The sequence below is a fragment of the Trichosurus vulpecula genome, chromosome 3 (assembly GCF_011100635.1).
Source record: "Trichosurus vulpecula isolate mTriVul1 chromosome 3, mTriVul1.pri, whole genome shotgun sequence".
NCBI classification, from domain to species: Eukaryota; Metazoa; Chordata; class Mammalia; order Diprotodontia; family Phalangeridae; genus Trichosurus; species Trichosurus vulpecula.
Window position 1 is genome coordinate 198,361,333 of NC_050575.1, and position 20,831 is coordinate 198,382,163.

At 39.4% G+C, this 20,831-nt stretch overlaps 1 non-coding gene across 1 annotated transcript; it reads left to right on the forward strand.

The window, feature by feature from the left end:
• Positions 1-7,747: 7,747 nt before the first annotated feature.
• Positions 7,748-7,854, forward strand: LOC118845113. Its single transcript, XR_005009997.1, has one exon. It is a non-coding gene; the product is annotated as a U6 spliceosomal RNA (small nuclear RNA).
• The last annotated feature ends 12,977 nt before the right edge of the window (positions 7,855-20,831 follow it).

The window sequence follows — 20,831 nt, forward strand, 5'->3', positions numbered from 1 at the left end:
TTCTTGACTCTAGCTCAAGCATATCCATTGTGCCACTTAGCTGCTTCCTAAATAGACACTTATTAAATGCTTGCTATGTGCCAGACACTGTGGATAGAAAGAGAGGCAAAAATACAATTCTTGTCCTTAAGGAGCTCCTATTCTAATGGTGGAGAACATGTGATAGCTGTATGTATAAGACATATAGTGCAAAAAGAAAGATGATCTCAGAGGGAAGGCACTAATTGGAGTTCAGGGGGAGGGGACACTACGAAATTCCTCTTTCAGAAGGTGGGATTTGAGCTGAGACCTAGAGTAAACCAGGGAAGCCAGGAGATGGAGCGGAAGAATGAGTCTTAGTCATGGGAGACAGCCAGGGAAAACGCCTGGAGTCAGGATATGGAATGTTGTCTCTCTTCAGTCTGGCATCATTAATTATTAATTGGATGCTTCAAACTAGATGTCCTAGAGACATCTCAATCTCTACATATCCAAACCTGAACTCATCTCCCACCCCCTAAAAAAAACAAAAACAATTTTCTCCCTTCCAGACTTCCCGATTTCTGTCATGAGCACAGCATCTTTCTGGTCTTCCAGATTCGCAACCTCGGCATTATCCTCACCTTCTCACTCTTCCTCACTGCACACGTCTGATCAGTTGCCAAATATTGCCGTTTCTGCCTTTACAACAAGCCTCTCATCTGAGATCTCTGTGCTCACAACACTCCCACCTTAGTTCAGGCCCTCATTACCTCTTGCCTAGATTATTGCAACAGTCTCCCAGTGGGTTTTCCTGCCTCATCATCATTCCAGGCCATCCTACACATTCCTGCCAAAGTAATTTTCCTTAAACACAGATCCCTACTCTGTAAACCCCCGTAGCTTCCTAATGCCCGCAGGATAAAATATAAACTCCTGTGTTTAACTTTTAAATCCCCAAACAAGGAGACTGGCCAAGATAACGGAGAAGAGAAAAGCAGTTCAGCCTAACTCTCCCTAATCACTATCCCAGCAGAGATCTAGAGAGAGCATCAGCCCCCAAAGAGTGATCAGGAAATTCATGGAGAAAGCATAGTCATTTTTCTAGCTCAGGAAATAAGAACAGGAGTCAGAGAGAAGCTGTGCTGCTTTGACCTCAAAGAAGGGTTGTAGATCCAAATAAGGGGACCTGTGGCTAGGTGTGGGGTTGACCTGCGGCTGTCAGGCCAAGGAATCAGTTTCAGCCGATACTGAGCTCCATCCTATATACCTTTCAGGGAGCAGAAATAGGGATTAGCCAGCTGCTGTATCTCTTTGACTCAGAGTTAGGTTGGGGATCCAGTGTTGATTAAGTAGGGGACCTGTGAATGTGTGCCAGTCTGACCTACAATTACGTTCCAGGGTAAAGGGGATCTCAGACATATCTTGAGGCTTTATGTTGAGTAAGGATCAGGAGTGGAAATGAGCAGCAGCTGTGTGGCAGTGACCTTGGAGTAGGGTCATGAAGTCATACGATAAACATGAACATGGACTGAGGCCTCCAGCTGAGTGACCAGGGTAGAGAGTTCAAACCAAGGAGGAGCCTGTGGTTCTGTTGCTATGGACTTGCCAAGCCTTTCAGCTAGCTAACGAGATGAGTGGAGCCATGGTTGAGCCATTAGACCTCCAACCTATACTTTTTTCTCTTAGACTCAGACCAGGGCCAGTGTCATATAAAGCTCAGGTCAAGAGGGAAGAAGACTTCACCCTAGATTAGACTTCTTAGGACTCATTGAATGCTTAGTTTCCTGATCTGAGCTTCCCCTAAAATCCACGAAGAATACAACACTAAAAATTAGGACCAAACAGGCCCCTGAAATTCTTTTCAGAAGTGCTCAGAGCTTAGTCTAAATACAAAGTACCAATTCCAGAGGTAAGAGTGGAAGAATGAGTAAATAAAAAGGACTCCCACCATAAAGAGTTATCATGATGCTAGGAATGCCTAAGACATAAACCCAAAAGAAAATAATAACTCCCAAACACCTATAATTAAAGCTTAAGAGAAAAACACAGCTTGGACACAAGGTCAATTAGAATTGCTGAAATGAAGCAGTAGGTTTTTTAAAAAATGGTTTTTGTAAATGACATGAGTATTAGAAGAAACAATTGGAAAAAAAATGAGAGTTTTGAGGAAAGACTTGGAAGAAGAATTAATAGCTTGCCATAAGACATATAAACTCTTACACAATTAACTATCTCTTGAAAATCTGAATGGACAAAATCGAAGTTAATTACTTTTGTTAATAAGAATCATTAAAACAAAGTCAAAAGGCTGAAAAAGAAAAAAATGTAACATTTCATATTTCAAAAAACTGTCCTAAAAAACAAATTAAGGAGAGATAATTTAAGAATCTGTGGACCACTTGTAAATCATAACCAAAAAAAGTCCTGGAAATTGTATTTTAAGGAATTATGAAGGAAAACTGCCCATACGTGCTAGAACCAGAGGGCAAAGTGAAAATAGAAAGAATCTCCCAGTTACCTCCTGAAAGAAATTCCAAAATGAAAATTCCCAGGAATGTCATAGCAAAAATCCCAAGCTCCCTGGTCAAAGAAAAAATACTGTTAAGCAGTAAGGAAAAAAAAAAGTTCACGTATCAAGGAGCTATGGTCAAGACCACACAAGATTTAGCGGCCACCACTATAAATAAGTTAAGAGGTTGGAATATGATATTCCAGAAGACAAAAGATATAGGCTTACCCCCAAGAATAACTTGCCCAGCAAAACTGAATTCAGGGAGGAAAATGGATCTTTAATGGAATAGAAGACTAATAAGTATTCCTGATGAAAAGACCAAAGCTAAATAAAAACTTTGAAATATAAACATAGGAATCAGGAGAAACATAAAAAAAAGTAAATAGGAGTTGAGAGGAACTATTCAAGGATAAAATGTTGATATTGTAATGGGGAAGTCGTGCTTAGACAAATCTCTTCTGATCTCTAATATCCTCAGGGGGTCTTAGAGGGATTTAAATAAGACAAAGATCCTGGGAGTGGCTCTTATTGTGTTTTGATGACTTTAAAAGAAGAAAGGAAAGGGAGGGAGAAAGGAGTACACTAGGGGAAAAGGGGAAAGTAATGAGGGGAACTTGTTATCTCATATAATGGGAGTATAGAAGTAGAAGAGCACATAACGATAAAAACTATTATTAACATTACAGATAAGGAGAAAGGAAGGGGTGGTGGAAGCAGGCATCCCTTGAATATTACTTTCATTTGAAGTTGCTGGGGAAGGATAGAAACTTATATACAGGCACTCACATACCCGAATAGTTTGAGATGGAAACACATTCAACTCAACTGGAAAACATAGAGGAAGGGGGAGAGAGGAAAGGGCAGTCTAAGAGGTGGGGTCATTTAGGTGAAAGCTTAATCACAAGTAAAATACACTAACAAACTCTAACCTGTAGTGGCCAGGTGAAAGCCTGGTTGGGGTGGGGAGGGGTTGGGGAAAATAAAAAGGAAAGGGGAGCAGAAGCGGAATGCATCAAGCCTGCAAAATGGAGCTGAACACACTCCTCTTTCCCCATCTTCTTCTTGGTAAAGAAGAGACAGGAAGCAAATAATGGGAAAAGCGTAAGAAATTAGGATGGAGAGATATACACAATTATTTATCATGGCCCTGAATGTGAAAAAGATTAGCACCCATAATAGCAGAATGGATAGAAAGCAGAATACAATATGTTGTTTACAAGAAGCACACTTGAAACATAAAACCCTACATAATCTGGCCCCAACCTATCTTTCCAGACACACTGGACATTACTCTCCCTCCCACACCCTGCTATCCAGCCAAGCTGGCCTTCTCCTTATTTCTCATACATAATTACTCTATCCCCTGTGCCCATGCCTTTGCCCTTGCCATCCCACATGCCTGGAATGGACTTCCTTCTTACCTCTACCTCATAGAGTCCCTCTTTTCATTTTTAATATAGGTCAAGCATCATCTGCTGCATGGAGCCTTTCCCAGTTCCCCAAAATTCTAGTCCCCTCCCTCCAAATACCCTGTATTTATCTACTTTGTATATATTTGTATTTACTCACTTTATATTTATGCTGTGTAAATTTTTTAATATGTACTTGTCTCCTCATTCAAATACAACTTCCTTTCTAGTAGGGATTATTTCATCATCTGTACTTGTATCACTAGCACCCAGGATAACGCCTGGCACAAAGTAGGGGCTTAACAAAAACTCGTTTGATTGATTGAAAGTGGTTAAATGACTTGTCCAACGTTACGGTACAAGTAAGTGGAAGTCAGGTCAGGACCACTGGTCTCCAATTTAGCCTGTGTTTTTTCCACTGTTCCATATATTACCTCCCTTTAGTGACACCCATTCAAGACCCCAGGGTTGGGTAATGTTGGTGGGTGGCAACAGGTTTAGAAAGTTAGAAGCTTGTGGGGATATAGAGAACGCTGAAAAAGCCCTATTGGGCTCTGAGGTTAAGAATGGAAAGGGCTCAGAAGACAGACAACTTACTTCTGTAGGATCAAATTTCATAGCATCATAGATTTGGGGCTGGAAGGCAACTTTACAGATCATTTAGTCTAGGCATTCCTAATCTGGGATCCTTGGATAGATTTCAGAGGGTCTGCTAATTGAAAAAAATTACATCATTATTTTCCATAACCTCTAGCTGAAACTTAACATTTCTGTCAATTATTTAAAAACATTATTCTGAGGAGGTCCATAGGCTTAACCAGACTGCCAGAGGGGTCTATGACACACAAAAGGGTAAGAACTCAGTATTCTAGTCCATTGTCCTCATTTTGCAGCTGCAGAAACTGAGAACCAGAGAAAGTTAAGTGAGTTACCCAAGGTCACAGGGGTACTAAGAGGCAAAACTAGGATTTGAAGCCAGGCCATTTGACATCAGCTCCAGAACTCTTTCCAACCATAGCTTTCTGCATAGCAGAGAGACAAATGCCTTGCTGTGCCTTCTCCAAGTTCTTTCCAACCATTTCACTAGTAGCTGCTTGAGAGTGTCTTTTAAAAAAAAATTTGACCCTTTTTCTATCCCTTCCCATCTCTATTAAAAAACATATTCTTGGGGCAGCTAAGTGGCTCAGTGAGTAGAGAACTGGCCCTGAAGTTAGGTGGACCTGAGTTCAAATTCAGCCTCAGACACTTGACACACTTACTAGCTGTGTGACTTTGGGCAAGTCACTTAACCCCGACTGCCCTGCCTTCTTCCGTTGCAAAAGAAAAAGAAAGAAAAAAAAACAATATTCTTTAAAAAACTTTGTTAATGGCTAATATGGAAATATTTTGCATGACTACACACAATAATCTAATCAAATTGTTTGCTTTCTCAAGGAGGCAGGGAGGGAGAAAATTTGGAACTCAAATTTTTGAAAAAACACTGTTAAAATTTTTTGTTTAGGGTAGCTAGGTGGCTTAGTGGATTGAGCAGTGGCCCTGAAGTCAGGAGAACCAGCGTTCAAGTGTAGCCTCAGATACTTACTAGATGTGGGACCCTGGACAAGTCATTTAACCCTGATTGCCTCTAAAAATTTTTTTTGTTTACATATAATTGAGAAAAAAATAAAACAAAAGGTTTAAAAAACTTTGTTAAAATTTTATATGTAAATTTTAATAGAATAATAAGACTGCCTTCTTTGTTTCCATGCCCCTTTTTGTACTCTCTTCTGTATGTTATTTTCTAATTTTTTTTTTTGGAGGCATTGTGGTATAGTAGATAGATAGACCTCCTCAAAGTCTGGAAGACCTTGGTTTAAGCCCCTTCCAGGCCTATACTACCTGAGTGACCCTGGGAGAGTTACTTCTCAGTACTCAAGGCAACCCTATAAAACAACAAATTGAAGAAAAAATGCCAGCCTGAATTAGTAAAGGGGATTGGCCTACCCAGAAGTCTGTAAAGTTTGGCACAGTGTCTGGCATGTAATAGGTGCGTAATAAATGCTTATTCCCTTGCCCTCCATACAAATGAAATTATGGGTCCAATCCCTAGCCCTATTTTAAAAAATGTTTTCTTAAACATAGTCTTAGTTGTGTAGTTTTTTTTTTTGCTCTGCATTCTTTATTCTGCATAACTTTCTTCCTTTGGAATGTTCATGTGTTATTTCTTGTGACACAGTCATATTTCATGTATTTCATTATGTTTATTTACCATCATTTGTTCAACTGTTCCATAATCCTTTGACTTAGGATTTGGGAAAATGGTTTCTTCAGGTAGTCTGATTCTAATGAAGTTCAGCTTTGCAAGGTGGCTAGAATACCTGGTGTCCTCCATGCCCACCTGTGCCTCCTGAGAGCCTTGATGGCACAAGTCACTTTTGATTCTAATAGTTTTCCATTCCATATTTCTTTAAAGTGCAGCCTACGCATAGTAACTTAGCCTATGTTCTTTAACCTTACGTGAGGGGAAGCACCTTCCCTTCCCCTAACCAGGTAATCAGGGCCTTCACCACCGACTCCTGCCCCCAGGCCAAACAAATTCATACGTGGGAAGTTAAGGACATAGTGGTGTGCTGGCAAATGTCTAACAACTGGCTGTCCAGTATGTATGAATAACACACACTTAAGTTTAATCTAGACTTTTGCCATTTTCTCCATTACTTTCTTAAGTCTAGACAGTTAACAAAGGAATAAAGTAAACACTGACTTGTATCACTTGATGATTTCTGAGATATAAATGCTCACACCGAAAATTAACAATCAGTTCTTTTACTGGTTTGACTCAGCTCTAGCACACCTCTGGAATTACCTTCTAAAGGTTTTCTAAGGATAGCACAGTATGCAAAATTAAGAGCCAGAGCACTTAAGCTTAAATCCTATTTTTGCTCATTATAAACAAACAAATATTTATCACCTTGGCCAAGTCTCCTAACTACTTCTCTTGGCCTCAAAAATCTTCATTTATTAAATGAGGGAGCTAGACTAGATGGCCTTTGATATCTGTTTCGACTTTATAGCTATTGTCCTATGTCTAAGCAGCAAGGTGTCGTGGATAGAAGGGAGTCAGAAAGGCCCAGGTTTGAATTCTGCCCCAGACTCTCATTAACTGTGAGACCCTTGACAAATCACTTAATTTCTCTTACTCAGTTTCTCATCCAAATAAGGGACATACATCACAGGGTTGTTGCAAAGATCAAATGAGAATATATATACACATATATATATATATATACACACACACATGCACATACACATATACACACATATATACATACATACACATATATAAATACATATACACACACCTATATGTATATATATGTAAAGCATTTTGTAAACATTAAATCTCTGTGTGTTAGCCACTATTATTATTATTATTATTATTAAATCAAAATCTTATCTGGACTTCCTGGCTCAGGCACATCCAATCTAGCCTTCAAAGCCCTATGTGAATACCTCTTTCATGAAGCCTTCCCTGATTACTCCAGCCCTCACTGATCTCTCCCTTCTGAGCCCTTATTCTTCTGAAACTCGAGGCCACACAGTTTAGCACTTAATTTTGTTCTCATTGTTTCCTGTATTAATTTCATATTTCCAAGTAGAGTATAATCAGTCTGTTCCCTATTCCTGATATGTTCCCTCTCAGTCTTCTTTATTGTTGAATTTCTAAACCATCAGCCAGCACTTATTAAACTACCCTGTTCCAGGCCCTGTGTTAAGTACAAGGGATAAAACTACAAAAATGAAACTCTGCGTCCTTGAAGAGCTTATTGAGAGAGACAACGTCCGCTGTAAGAAGGTACGAGATACATTCAAAGAAAATACAAGGGTGCTTGCTCCGGCAGCACATATGCTAAAATTGGAACGATACAGAGAAGATTAGCGTGGCCCCTGCACAAGGGTGACACGTGAAGCGAAAATACAAGGTAGTCTTTATGTTAGGGCAGCTGGGTGGTGAAGCAGATAGTATTCAGCCTCTTCCTGAGTTCAAATCTGGCCTTGGACACTTACTAGCTGTGTGACCCTGGGCGAGTCACTTCACCCTGTTTGCCTCAGTTTCCTCATTTGTAAAATGAGCTGGAGAAGGAAATGGCAAACCGCTCCTGTGTCTTTGCCAAGAAAATCCCAAATGGGATCACAAAGTCAGATATGACTGAAAACAGCAGCAAAGACAGCAGCAGTTAACAGCAGCAACAACAATTTTTATGTGGAAAAACACAAGAGGCGGTAGAATCAAACCAGGCTGTATTTAATAGGTGAAGCTTGAGCTGAGCTTTGAAGTAAATTCTAAGGAGGATTCTAGGAGGTGGAATTGGGGAAGGAGTGCATTACAGGCATGGAGCACAGCCTAGGCAAAGGCTTGGGGAGAGGTGATGGAATGCTGTTTGCGAAGCGCAGTAAAAAGGCTAGTATGGCAGAACCACAGAGTATATAATGAGGAATGATTTATATTGAGTTTAAAAAAGTGACCAGAGCCAGGTTGTGGAGGGCTCGATGCTCCACCCAAATGCTATCCACTCCAGGAAGCCTTCTCTGAGCCTCCCCTTTGTACCTCACATAGCATTTTGGTTTATGAATCATTTACTTATCATATAGTATAATAATAAATAATGATAGTCAGCATTTATGTAGCACTTTAAGGTTTGCAAAGCACTTTGCAGACATTATCTCATTTGATCCCCACAACACCCCTGTGAGGGAGGTACTATTGTTATCATGCCCATTTTACAGAGGAGGAAACTGAGGCAGAGTGGTGGTTAAATGATTTACCCAGGGTCACAAAGCTAGTATCTAAGGCAGGATTTGAACTTAGGTCTTCCTGATTTCAAGTCCAGCTGGCTATTAAGTCACTTTATTTGTGTATATATCCTACTCTTTCCTACATGAAAAGCTCCATGAGAACTGCCTCTGATCTTGACTCTGTACTCTTCCCCAGTACTTAGCCCAGTGATCTACATACAGTAGTACTTAATAAAAAAAATTTTTTTTTAAATAAATGAACGAGAGCAAGAGATTTTGTTCTCCACTACTTCTCAGACTTCCTATAGAGCTAAACTGACTGCTGGGCATCTAGGCGGTAATCTCTAAATACTTGCTAATTGTGCTCTAGGAAAGGTACTACTCAACCCAAAAGAATGACTCTAAAGGTAGAATTTTAGATGTTACATCATTTGGCTATGGGGCTAGAGTTTTTAAGGAGGAATCTGTTGGTCCCCGAATTCTGTCTGTGTATAGAACTGACCTAGGCCATGTAAAGATGTTTGGTCTAATCGGTGTCCTGGGCAAACTGTGCCGTAGAAACACAAGGGAAATAACAGACATGGCTGCTTCTCTCAACCTTCTCCCCATTCCTCACTCCACTCCAAGCTTCTCATCATCCTGCATTTGGTCTCAGTGTCTCCTGGCTTCTGGGGAATTCCCCCCCCTCCCACCCCCACTTTGTACAGATCCTCTGGCCCGGATGTCATTGAATGAGCCTGATAACAGTAGTTCTAAAGCTGAGAAGAGTTCGTCCGGGGGACATTGTGTTCCTGTGGCTAAAAACAAACCCTTCTGCCCTCATTAAAAAACGAACATGTCACTGGGGATGGATGAGGCAGGGGACTGTTGAGCTTCAGATCCTAAATTCTTTCTTTGGATAGAGTTAGGGTGGTGGCCCCTAATAAAGTATTACAAAAAGCTGGGGCTGAAATTCAAAAGCTCCTATTTGGTGACAGGTTAACAGTTTTTTACAAAATATATAGGTTTGGCTCATAGGGAGGTGGATATGACTCTAATACCCCAGAAGCCCCTAATATGAGAACTACAGAACACTTTAGCTAGAGCCTTATTCAGCATTACCTCCAAAGAAAGAATCTCTTCTATAACATCCCTTATTCAAATTCCATGGGAATACTTCCAGTGAAAATAAAGATGATACATGCCACCATTTTGGCAGATCCAGGTATCACTAAGTTCTTTTATGTTGAGTTGGAACCTGCCTCCCTGTAACTTCCGCCTGTTGCTCCTAGTTCATAGGACTCCAGATATAAAGCTCTAAGGGACTTTAAGGACCTAGTCCAACCTCATCATTAAATATGCACACACACACATTTATTTTGTTAAAGATTTCCCAATTACATTTTAAAAAAATGTGGTGTTGTTCAGTCATGTCCAACTCTACGTGACCCCGTGGACGTTGTCAATGGAATTTTCTTGGCAAAGACACTGAAGTGCTTTGCCATTTCCTTCTCCAGAGTATACCCATTTTACAGATGAGGAACTGAGGCAAATGGGGTTAAGTGACTTGTCCAGGGTCACATAGCTAGCAAGTATCTGAAGTTGGATTTTAATTTATATCTTCTTGACTCCAGGCCAGTACTCTATCCACAAAACCGCCTAGTGCCCCTCAGTTACATTCTCTTTTTTTTTTAACTCAGGTCTTCTTTAAAAAAAACTATTTTTTATTGATTTGAAACTTAATACGAGAGAGAAAAAAGAAAATTTCCATGTGTAAAGCAGACCATAAAGAGAGGATTCAATATAAAACCATAAATTCCATTTCAGACTGTTTATTTTTTTTTAAAAAGTGTGTAATAAACACTATACATTGTTTTCAAAGCTATGCAGTCTTTCTATGCTTCCTTTGAAGAATTTTTTTGTTCTCTGCTCTGTACTTTTTGTTTTCTCCCTCTTCTCTACCTTGTCCAAGAGAAGGCTACAATTAAAAAGAAATATATATGCCCATACACACACACACACACACACAAGTACACATATACATATATGTAAAACCATACTGTACATACTTCTAGTTACAAGTTATATCTCTGGAGGTGGATAGTATTTTCCTTCATAGGTCACAGTCTTTCCATGTTTTTCTAAGATCAGCCAGCTCATCATTCCTTATAGCACAGTAGCATTGCATCATAATCATATACCACAACTTGTTTAGCCATTCCTCAGTTGAACAGCATCTATCATTTTTTTTATTTAAATTTATGTATTTAACATATTTGGTTTTCAGCATTGATTTTCACAACAGTTTGAATTACAAATTTTCTCCCCATTTCTACCCTCCCCCCCACTCCAAGATGGCATATATTCTGGTTGCCCTGATCCCCAGTCAGCCCTCCCCTCTATCACACCCCTCCCCTCTCATCCCCTTTTCCCTTCCTTTCTTGTAGGGCAAGATAAATTTCTACGCCCCATTACCTGTGTAGCTTATTTTTTAGTTGCATGCAAAAACTTTTTTTTTTTGAACATCTGATTTTAAAACTTTGAGTTCCAAATTCTCTCCCCTCATCCCTTCCCACCCACCCTCCCTAAGAGGTTGAGCAATTCAACCTAGGCCCCACATGTATCATTATGTATAACCCTTCCACAATACTCATGTTGTGAAAGGCTAACTACATTTTGCTCCTTCCCAACCCATCCTGCTTTATTGAATTTTCTCCCTTGACCCTGTCCCCTTTCCAAAGTGTTTGTTTTGATTACCTCCACCCCCATCTGCCCTCCCCTCCATCATCCCCCCCCCATTTTATTTTATTTTTTTTAATCTTCCTCCCTCTTCTTTCCTGTGGGGTAAGATACCCAACTGAGTATGTATGGTATTCCCCCTCAGGCCAAATCTGATGAGAGCAAGGTTCACTCATTCACCCCTCACCTGCCCTCTCCCCTCTTCCCACAGAACTGCTTCCTCTTGCCACCTTTATGCGAGATAATCCACCCCATTCTATCTCTCCCTATCTCCCTCTCTCAGTATGTTGCTCTCTCATCCCTTAATTTCACTTTATTTCTTTTAGATATCTTCCCTTCATCTTCAACTCACCCTGTGTCTGCTCTCTCTCTTTTACATATATATATATATATATATATATACACAAATATATATATAAACACACACATATATATATACACACATACATACACATACATACATATACACATAGATATATACATACATTCACATTCACATATATATATATATATATATATATATATATATATATATATATATATATATGCATATTCCCTTCAACTACCCTAATACTGAGGTCTCATGAATCATACACATCATCTTTCCATGTAGGAATGTAAACAAAACAGTTCAACTTTAGTAAGTCCCTTGCAATTTCTGTTTCTTGATTACCTTTTCATGCTTCTCTTGATTCTTGTGTTTGAAAGTCAAATTTTCTATTCAGTTCTGGTCTTTTCACTGAGAAAGCTTGAAAGTCCTCTATTTTGTTAAAAGTCCAAATTTTGCCTTGGAACATGATACTCAGTTTTGCTGGGTAGGTGATTCTAGGTTTTAATCCTAGCTCCATTGACCTCCGGAATATCATATTCCAAGCCCTTCGATCTCTTTAATGTAGAAGCTGCCAGATCTTCGGTTATTCTGATTGTGTTTCCACAATACCCAAATTGTTTCTTTCTGGCTGCTTGCAGTATTTTCTCCTTGATCTGGGAGCTCTGGAATTTGGCGACCATATTCCTAGGAGATTTCTTTTTGGGATCTATTTGAGGAGGCGATCGATGGATTCTTTCAATTTCTATTTTGCCCTGTGGCTCTAGAATATCAGGGCAGTTCTCCTTGATAATTTCTTGAAAGATGGTATCTAGGCTCTTTTTTTGATCATGGCTTTCAGGTAGTCCAATAATTTTTAAATTATCTCTCCTGGATCTATTTTCCAGGTCAGTGGTTTTTCCAAGGAGATATTTCACATTGTCTTTCATTTTTTCATTCCTTTGGTTCTGTTTTATAATATCCTGATTTCTCATAAAGTCACTAGCTTCCACTTGTTCCAATCTAATTTTTAAAGTAGTATTTTCTTCAGTGGTTTTTTGGACCTCCTTTTCCATTTGGCTAATTCTGCCTTTCAAGGCATTCTTCTCCTCATTGGCTTTTTGGAGCTCTTTTGCCATTTGAGTTAGTCTGTTTTTTAAGGTGTTGTTTTCTTCAGTGTATTTTTCAGTATTTTTTTGGGTCTCCTTTAGCAAGTCATTGACTTGTTTTTCATGGTTTTCTTGCATCCTTCTCATTTCTCTTCCCAATTTTTCCTCTACTTCTCTAACTTGCTTTTCCAAATCCTTTTTGAGTTCTTCTATGGCCTGGGGCCAGTTCATGTTTTTCTTGGAGGCTTTTGTTGTAGGCTCTATGACTTTGTTGTCTTCTTTAGGCTGTATGTTTTGGTCTTCTTTGTCACCAAAGAAAGAATCCAAAGTCTGAGACTGAATCTGGGCGCGTTTTCGCTGCCTGGCCATATTCCCAACCAACTAACTGGACCCTTGAGTTTTTCAGTGGGGTATGATTGCTTGTAGACTAACGAGTTCTATGTTCCACGTTTGCGGGGGAGGTGCCAGCTCTGTCAGACCCACACTACTCCCTCCCCAAGAACCCCCAGCCCGGGCTGGGCTTAGATCTTCAGCAGGCTGTTGCACTCCTGCTCTGATCCGCCACTTAATTCCTCCCACCAGGTGGGCCTGGGGCCAGAAGCAGCAGCAACTGTAGCTGCCCCACCTCCGCTGCCCCCGGGGCTGGAAGCCGAACCATGAACTCCTTCCACTCCCACAGCTTTTCCCACTAACCTTCTCCGAAGTCTTTGGTGTTTGTGGGTCGAGGGGTCTGGTAACTGCCGCAGCTCACATATTCAGGGCGCTAGGGGCCCCATCTACCGACTCCAAGTTTGGTTGTTCCACGCCGCTCAGGCTGGGCTCTGCTCCACTCCGTTCCCAGCTCCCAGCTCCCAGCTCCCAGCTCCCAGCTCCATGTGGAATAGACCTCACCCAGAGACCATCCAGGCTGTCCTGGGCTGGAGCCCTGCTTCCCTCTGCTGTTCTGTGGGTTCTGCCGTTCTAGAATTGGTTCAGAGCCATTTTTTATAGGTTTTTGGAGGGACTCGGTACGGAGCTCACTCTAGTCCCTGCTTACCAGCCACCATCTTGGCTCCGCCCCCCAGCATCAATCATTTTAGTTGAAGTTGTATTAATTTGCATTTTTCTCATCAATAATGATTTAGAGCATTTTTTCATATGACTATATATAGTTTTGATGTCTTCAATGAAAAACTGCCTGTTTATGTCCTTTGACCATTTATTAATTGGGGAATGACTCATATTCTTACAAATTTGACAAAGTTCTTTATATGTTTGAGAAGTGAGACCTTCATCTAAGAAACTATGAAAAATTTCCAATTTTCTGCTTTCTTTCTAATCTTGGCTACATTGGTTTTATTTGTATAAGAACTTTTCAATTTAATATAAATGAACTTATCCATTTTACACCTCACAATGCTCTCTATCTCTTGATTATCCATAAATTGTTTTCCTGTCCATGAGTCTGATAGGTAATATGTTCCGTATTCTAATTTTCTTGTGATATATCCCTTTATACCTAGACCATGTATCCATTTTGACCTTATCTTGGTACATGGTTTAAGATACTGGTCTACACCCAATTTCTGCCAAACTGTTTTCCAGGTTCCCCAATACTTTTTTAGCCAAATAATGAATTCTTATCTCAAATACTTAAATCTTTACATTTGTCAGATAAAAGATTACTTTAATACTTTACTACTGTGTGCGGTATGTCTGCCCTTTTCCACTAATCTACCCCTCTTTCTTCTAGTACCACATAGTTTTGCTATTTACTGCCTTATAATATAGCTTTAGGACTAGTATTGCTGAACTTCCTTTCTTTACATTTTTTATTAGTTTCTTTGAAAGTCTTGACCCTTTATTCTTCCATACAAAAATTTTCTTATTATTTTTTCTAACTCAGCAAAATAATTTTTTTTTAGTAATTTAATTGGGATGGCATTGAATAAGTAGATTAATTAGGTAAAATTGTCATTTTTATTATTTTGGCTTTGCCTACCCATGAACAAATAATATTTCTCCAGTTATTTCAATCTGACTCTATTTGTATAAAAAACTGTTCTATAATTATGTTCATGTAGTTCCTGGGTCTGTTTTGTCAAGTATACTCTCAGTAATTTTTATTTTCTAGTTATTTTAAATGGATTATTTCTTACTATCTCTTCTTTCAAGGTTTATTAGTGATATATAAAAATACTAATGATTTATTTAGGTTTATTTTACATCCTATTACTTTGCTAGAATTAATTTTTTAGCTAATTTTTTAGTTGAATCCTTAATTATATTGTCTGCAAAAAGAGGTAGTTTATTACCTCATTTCCCATTCAATTTCTTTTTCTTCTCTTATTACTATTGCTAACATTTCTAAAACAATATTGAATAATATTGGTGACATATAGTGTAGTCTATTTTAGCTTTAACTCTGTCTGAGATCTAAAGCTTAATAAATTCCACTCTAGCCCTTTTTAACTCCGTGTGTATCTCTCATTTTTAATTGTGTTTCTTGTAAATGACTTATTGTCAGATTCAGATTTTTAATCCATTCTGCTGTCCCTTTCCATTTTATGGGTAAATTCATCCTATTGACATTCAAAGTTATAATATCACTATTTGTCCCTCCTGTTCCTTAATCTGCCTCTCCCTCTGAGAATCCCTTCCTTATTCTCTCCCCCCCTCTCTCCTAATTCTTAATCTACACACCCTTCTAAAAGTCCCTCCCTTATCCTATCCCTGACCCTCTATTTTTTTTTAGAGATGTTGTTCCCTCTTTAACTCAGTTCTGATGAGAGTAAGGTTTCATCACTATCAGCCCTCCACTCCCACTTGCTTCTTCTATATCACTAATTGCTCTGTTTTACCTCTCCCTACCCAGTTTTATCTTTTTTTAAAATCAACTCATCTTACTCAGCTCAGCCCAAACCTTTCTTTCAAATTCCCCAAGTAATGATGACAGTCTTAGGGGTACTGATAATATTTTCCCATATAAGAAATAAACAGTTTGACCATATTAAGTTCCTTACAGTTGGTCTTTAATGTTTACCTGACATTTCTCCTGAATCTTATATGTAGAATTTTCCGTTGAGTTTTGGTATTTTTGTCACAAATACTTTTCAGTTCATTGAATATCCATTTTTGTTGTTCTTGTCATTCAGGATTATACTCAACTTTGCTGGGTAAGTTATTTTTGGTTGCAACACCAGCTCTTTTGCTCTTCAAAATATTATGTCCCAAGACCTACAATCTTTCAACATAGAAGCTGCTAGGTATTGTGTGATCCTGACTATAGCTCTGTGGTATTTAAATTTATTTTTTCTTGTTGCTTGCAGTATTTTCTCCTTAACTTGGGAGCTTTGAAATTTGACTGTGATATTCCTGTAAGTTTTCATCCTGACATCTTTCAGGTGGATTTATATTCATTTTTTTTTAAATTCGAGTTCTAAATTCTCTCCTTCCCTCTCACCGTTCTCCTGCCCCTTGAGAAGACAAACAATATGCTATTGATTATACATCTGAAGTCATGCAAAAAATATTTCTATATTAGCTACATTCTGAAAGAAAACACACACATATTACACACACGAAAAATAAAGAAAGTGAAAAAAAAGTCTGCTTCAGTCAGCACTCAGAGTTCAGTTCTCTCTCTGGGGGTGGATAGCATTTTTCATCATGGGTCCTTTGTAAGTGTCTTGGATCATTGTATTAATCAGAATAGCTACATCTTTCACAGCTGATCCTCATTACAATATTGCTGTTACTACGTACAATGTTCCCCTGGTTCTGCTTGTTTCACTTTGCATCAGTTCATATAAGACTGTCCAGCCTGTCATTTTACAAATGGAGAGACTGAGGTTGAGAGGTTAAATGACTTGCCCAAGTTTGCTCAGGCAGTAAATGACAGAGCGAGAATTCAAAGTCCCATCCTCTGACTCCAAATCCAGCGCTCTTTCCATTGGACATCATTGCTTCCCACTGTAGCCCTTTACCTTTCAAGGTAAAGCCTATAGCACCTGGCATCCCCAGGGGGTCTCCCATCCACATACTAACCAGGCCTAACCGATCCTGCTTAGCTTCTGAGATTGGATGAGATCAGGTATGTTCAGGGTGATGTGGCCATAGTCCTGTTCTCTGGGGCCCAGCGGAATAAATCTGATCCCACTTTCATAGGGCAGCTCTTCAGATATTTAAATAGTTTTCATGTACCCGTAGATGGGTCTTCTCTAAGTTAAACATCCCCAGTAGCTCCAACTGTTACTTGTATAATGTGGTTTCACGTGTTCTCACTATACTGGTTATGCTCTTTTGCAGCTTATTAATATACTTTCTAATATGAAACAAAACAAATATGAACTAGTATGAACTTTCTAATATGAAACAAAACACTTCATGTGGTCTTACCAGGACAGGGCACAATGGGGCAGTCATCTTGCATGTTCTTGGCATGAGACATCCATTAGCATAATGTAATAAAGTAATAATATATTGTACATTATGATCTAATAATATAGAACATACAATAATATATTATTGTATTGTTACAATATATGGTGCTGCATTATTTCAAGCCTTTGTACCAGGAAAAAGGTATCGTCTTCCAGACAACACAGCCACAGCATCACCTGGGCTGGAAGAACTCGTTTCTCCAAATTTAAAACCCGCAGAAAAGTTGGCAAAGGATATATTTAGAACTGGGTTCTGAACTCTTGGCCTTGAGCTTTCTTTTGGACTTTGGCCAGCTCTGAGGTGCTCTCTGTTTTAATTCTGAAGGGGCAAGGAGGACTCGACCCGAAATCTTCCTGCTTGTGGTATTAGCCACTATGCAATCAGGGACACACAAGGTTTTTAAATACCGGTGGTTACAGTAAGGGAGAAAGAACGGTTCATTTTGTGGGAAGGACCTCTCAAAATATATGCTTCATGTGAAAAATGCAGTAATCCAAAAAACTCAAATTTGCCCAACACTAAGATTTGAAACATGATTTCTTTAACCTTTTCCACAGCCTGTGAGCTAAATATCCCCATTTTGCAGATATGGTCAGTGAAGTTCAGAGAAGGAAAATTATTTTTTAAGGTCACACAGTTTGTAATCAGAGCCAAGATTGAATCCAATTCTTCTGAGGAGGTAAGGATACCAGGTTTGGAGTCAGGGAACCTTGTTTTAACTCTCAGCCCTGATTTGAATACCAATCCTTGCTCACTTTCCTTGGATAAATCACTTAACCTCACTGGGCTTCAGTCCTCTCATCTGTAAAATGAGGCAGTTGGATCTGGAGAACACATGATCTATGGATAGATTTCAGGGAATTTGTGGATTAGGAAGGGAAACAATTAAATCTTCATTTTCACTAACCTCTAATGAAATTTAGCATTTCTTTCCATTATGGATTTTTAAAAAAATTCTTCTGAGAAGGGATTCATCATGTTCGTTAGACTGGCAAAGAGACCCGGGGTTAAAAAAAATATAAGCAGCTCTGGACTAGAGGATCTCCAGTATCTCAGTGAGCTCTCTATCTAGAACCCTAAGACTGGCTATTCTTCGTTCTTTGACATGCTGCCTCTAAGACCAGGCTCTCCCACAGACTCAGCTATGTTCATCCATGTAATTGAAAAAAAAGAGAGACAAGCATTTGGCTTTGAGATCTTTTGGTTAGGCAAATCACCTCGCCTTCCTAAGCCCCATTCTCCTCTTTTTTAAAATAATTGGGTTGGATTAGATAATCTCCCCAGTTTCCTTTGAGCACTAATTCATCTACTCTGTTGTAATAATCAGGAAACACCAACTATGAGCTAAGTGCTGGACAAGGTATGTGCATGCTTCATACGCTTGATTAAAAAAAATGATATATATTAGATCCAGAAAGCCACTCAAGACATATACAGACTGTCAGAGAAATGACTTTCCAAGAACCGAAATAAACATTTTGCTGTGAGAAGACACTTTGGCAATCTCCCCCAATCCATTTGAGATTCACATGGAGCGTCTGGGGCTGCCTAATCCATCCTGATGTTTTTAAGAACACTGAATAACTTCAGTCTTTTTCTGAGTTTGTCTGTTTTTTTTTTTTTTTTTTTTTTTTTTTTTGCCATTTTACAGAGTCCAGAGAGAGGGGAAGAAGATGGAATGCATTTTCCTGGTATGCTTCCCTTCAAAGTTTGCAAGCTTGCTTTTTCTGAGATTGACACAGTTGCTAATTATAATAGCTGAAGTGCCTACGGTGTTTTAAAGTTTACAAAACACTTTGTTCGCTATAACCCAGTGGTACAACAGTGCAAGGATTATCATCCCCGTTTTATAAATGAGGAAGAGGAGGCTCAAAGAGTGACTTATCTAGAGCCACACACCTTAGGAAGTATTGGAGAAGATAGACAAATCTAGGTCTTTTCTGACTCCATTGTGGGGATAAAACTTCACTTCCCGCAACACGTTTAATTTTCCCGGCTCCAGGGAACATGGGGAGGAAGATTGTGAGTGTTGCTCAAGACTTAAAATGAAGTATGAAAATATATGCAAAACTGGACTTCAGGGTTACTTGGGCAGGGAAAACCAGGATAATTTTACCTTCTTAGTTTACATTCCTCTGCCTCGGTGCCCAATTTCACTTCCGCATACTACTCATAACAAAGTAGCACTTACATAGCACTTTAAGGTTTACAAAATGTTTCACATATGTTTTCTCATTTGGTTCTCACAATATACCTTTGAAATGTGTATTTTATTATTATCCATATTTTTCAGATGAGGAAACAGAGGCTGAAAGAGATTACGTAACTTGCCTAGTGTTTAAGGTAGGATTTGAACTCAGCTCCTCCTGGCTACCGTTCCCAGCGATCTCTTCATTGACAGATCTGATCTAATGGCTGTTCTCAGGCTTCCTCCTTCTTGGCCTCTCTGCAGCCTTTGACATGGTTGACCACCCTCGTCTAGATGTCCCTTCTCTGTAGGTTTTAGTGATATTGGTCTTTCCTAGTTCTTTTCCTCTCCCGCTGTTCTTTCTCATCCTCAAGGCATGACCACTAGCTTGGGTTTTGTCCTGGGCATCCTTCTCTTCTCCCTCTGTGCTATAATGCTTGATGAGCCCATCAGCTCCCATAGGGTCAGTTATCATCTCTATGCCCATGATTCCCAGATCTATACATCCAGCCCTAGTCTCTCCCAGTTCCACATCTCCAACTGCTTTTTGGACATCTCAGACTTAATGTCCCCAAGACATCTCAAATTCAACATGTCCAAGATATAACTCATTATCTCCAAAGCTTCTTCTCTTCCCAACTTTCCTATTACTATTGAGGGAACTGCCATTCTCCTGGCCACCCAAGTTTCACAATGTTGGTATCATCCTAGATTCCTCAGCGCCACTCACCCCCATATCAAATCTATTGTCATCTTGGTGTTTCTGCCTTCACAGTATCTCTCATACACATCTCTTCTCTCTATTCGTATAGCCATAAGCCTATTTCAGACCCTCATCACCTCTTGGCTAGACTACTGAAATAACCTTCTGTTTGGTCTTCTTGCCTGAAGTCTCTCCCAGTTCTAATCCATTTTCCACTTAACTACTGCAGTGATCTTCCTGAAGTGCAGATTGGATCATTCCACTCTATTCAATAAACTTTAGTGGCTTCCTGTTACCTCTAGGACCAAATATAAAAATGGCATTTAAAGAACTTCACAACCTGGCCCCTTCCCAACTCTCTAATCGTCTTATACTTTACTTCCTTACTTACACTCTAGGATTCAGCTATACTAACCTCCTCCCTGTTCCTCAGATAGGATACTCAATTTTCTGATTCTGTGTCTTTTTGTTGGTTTCATCCTCCTTACCTGGAATTCTCTTTCTCTCTGCCTCCTCGCTTTCCTGGCATCCTTCAAGACTTATCTCAAATCCCCTTGTGCAGTAGACCTTTCTTAGTGCCCCCTCCAACCCCCTGTCTGAGATTACTTTCCGTTTACAATTAATTAATCCTGTACATCCATAGTTGTTTGTCTGTTGTCTCCCCTCTTTAGACTGGGAGCTCCTTGAGATGAGGGACTATGCTTTTGCCTTTCTTTGTATTCTCAG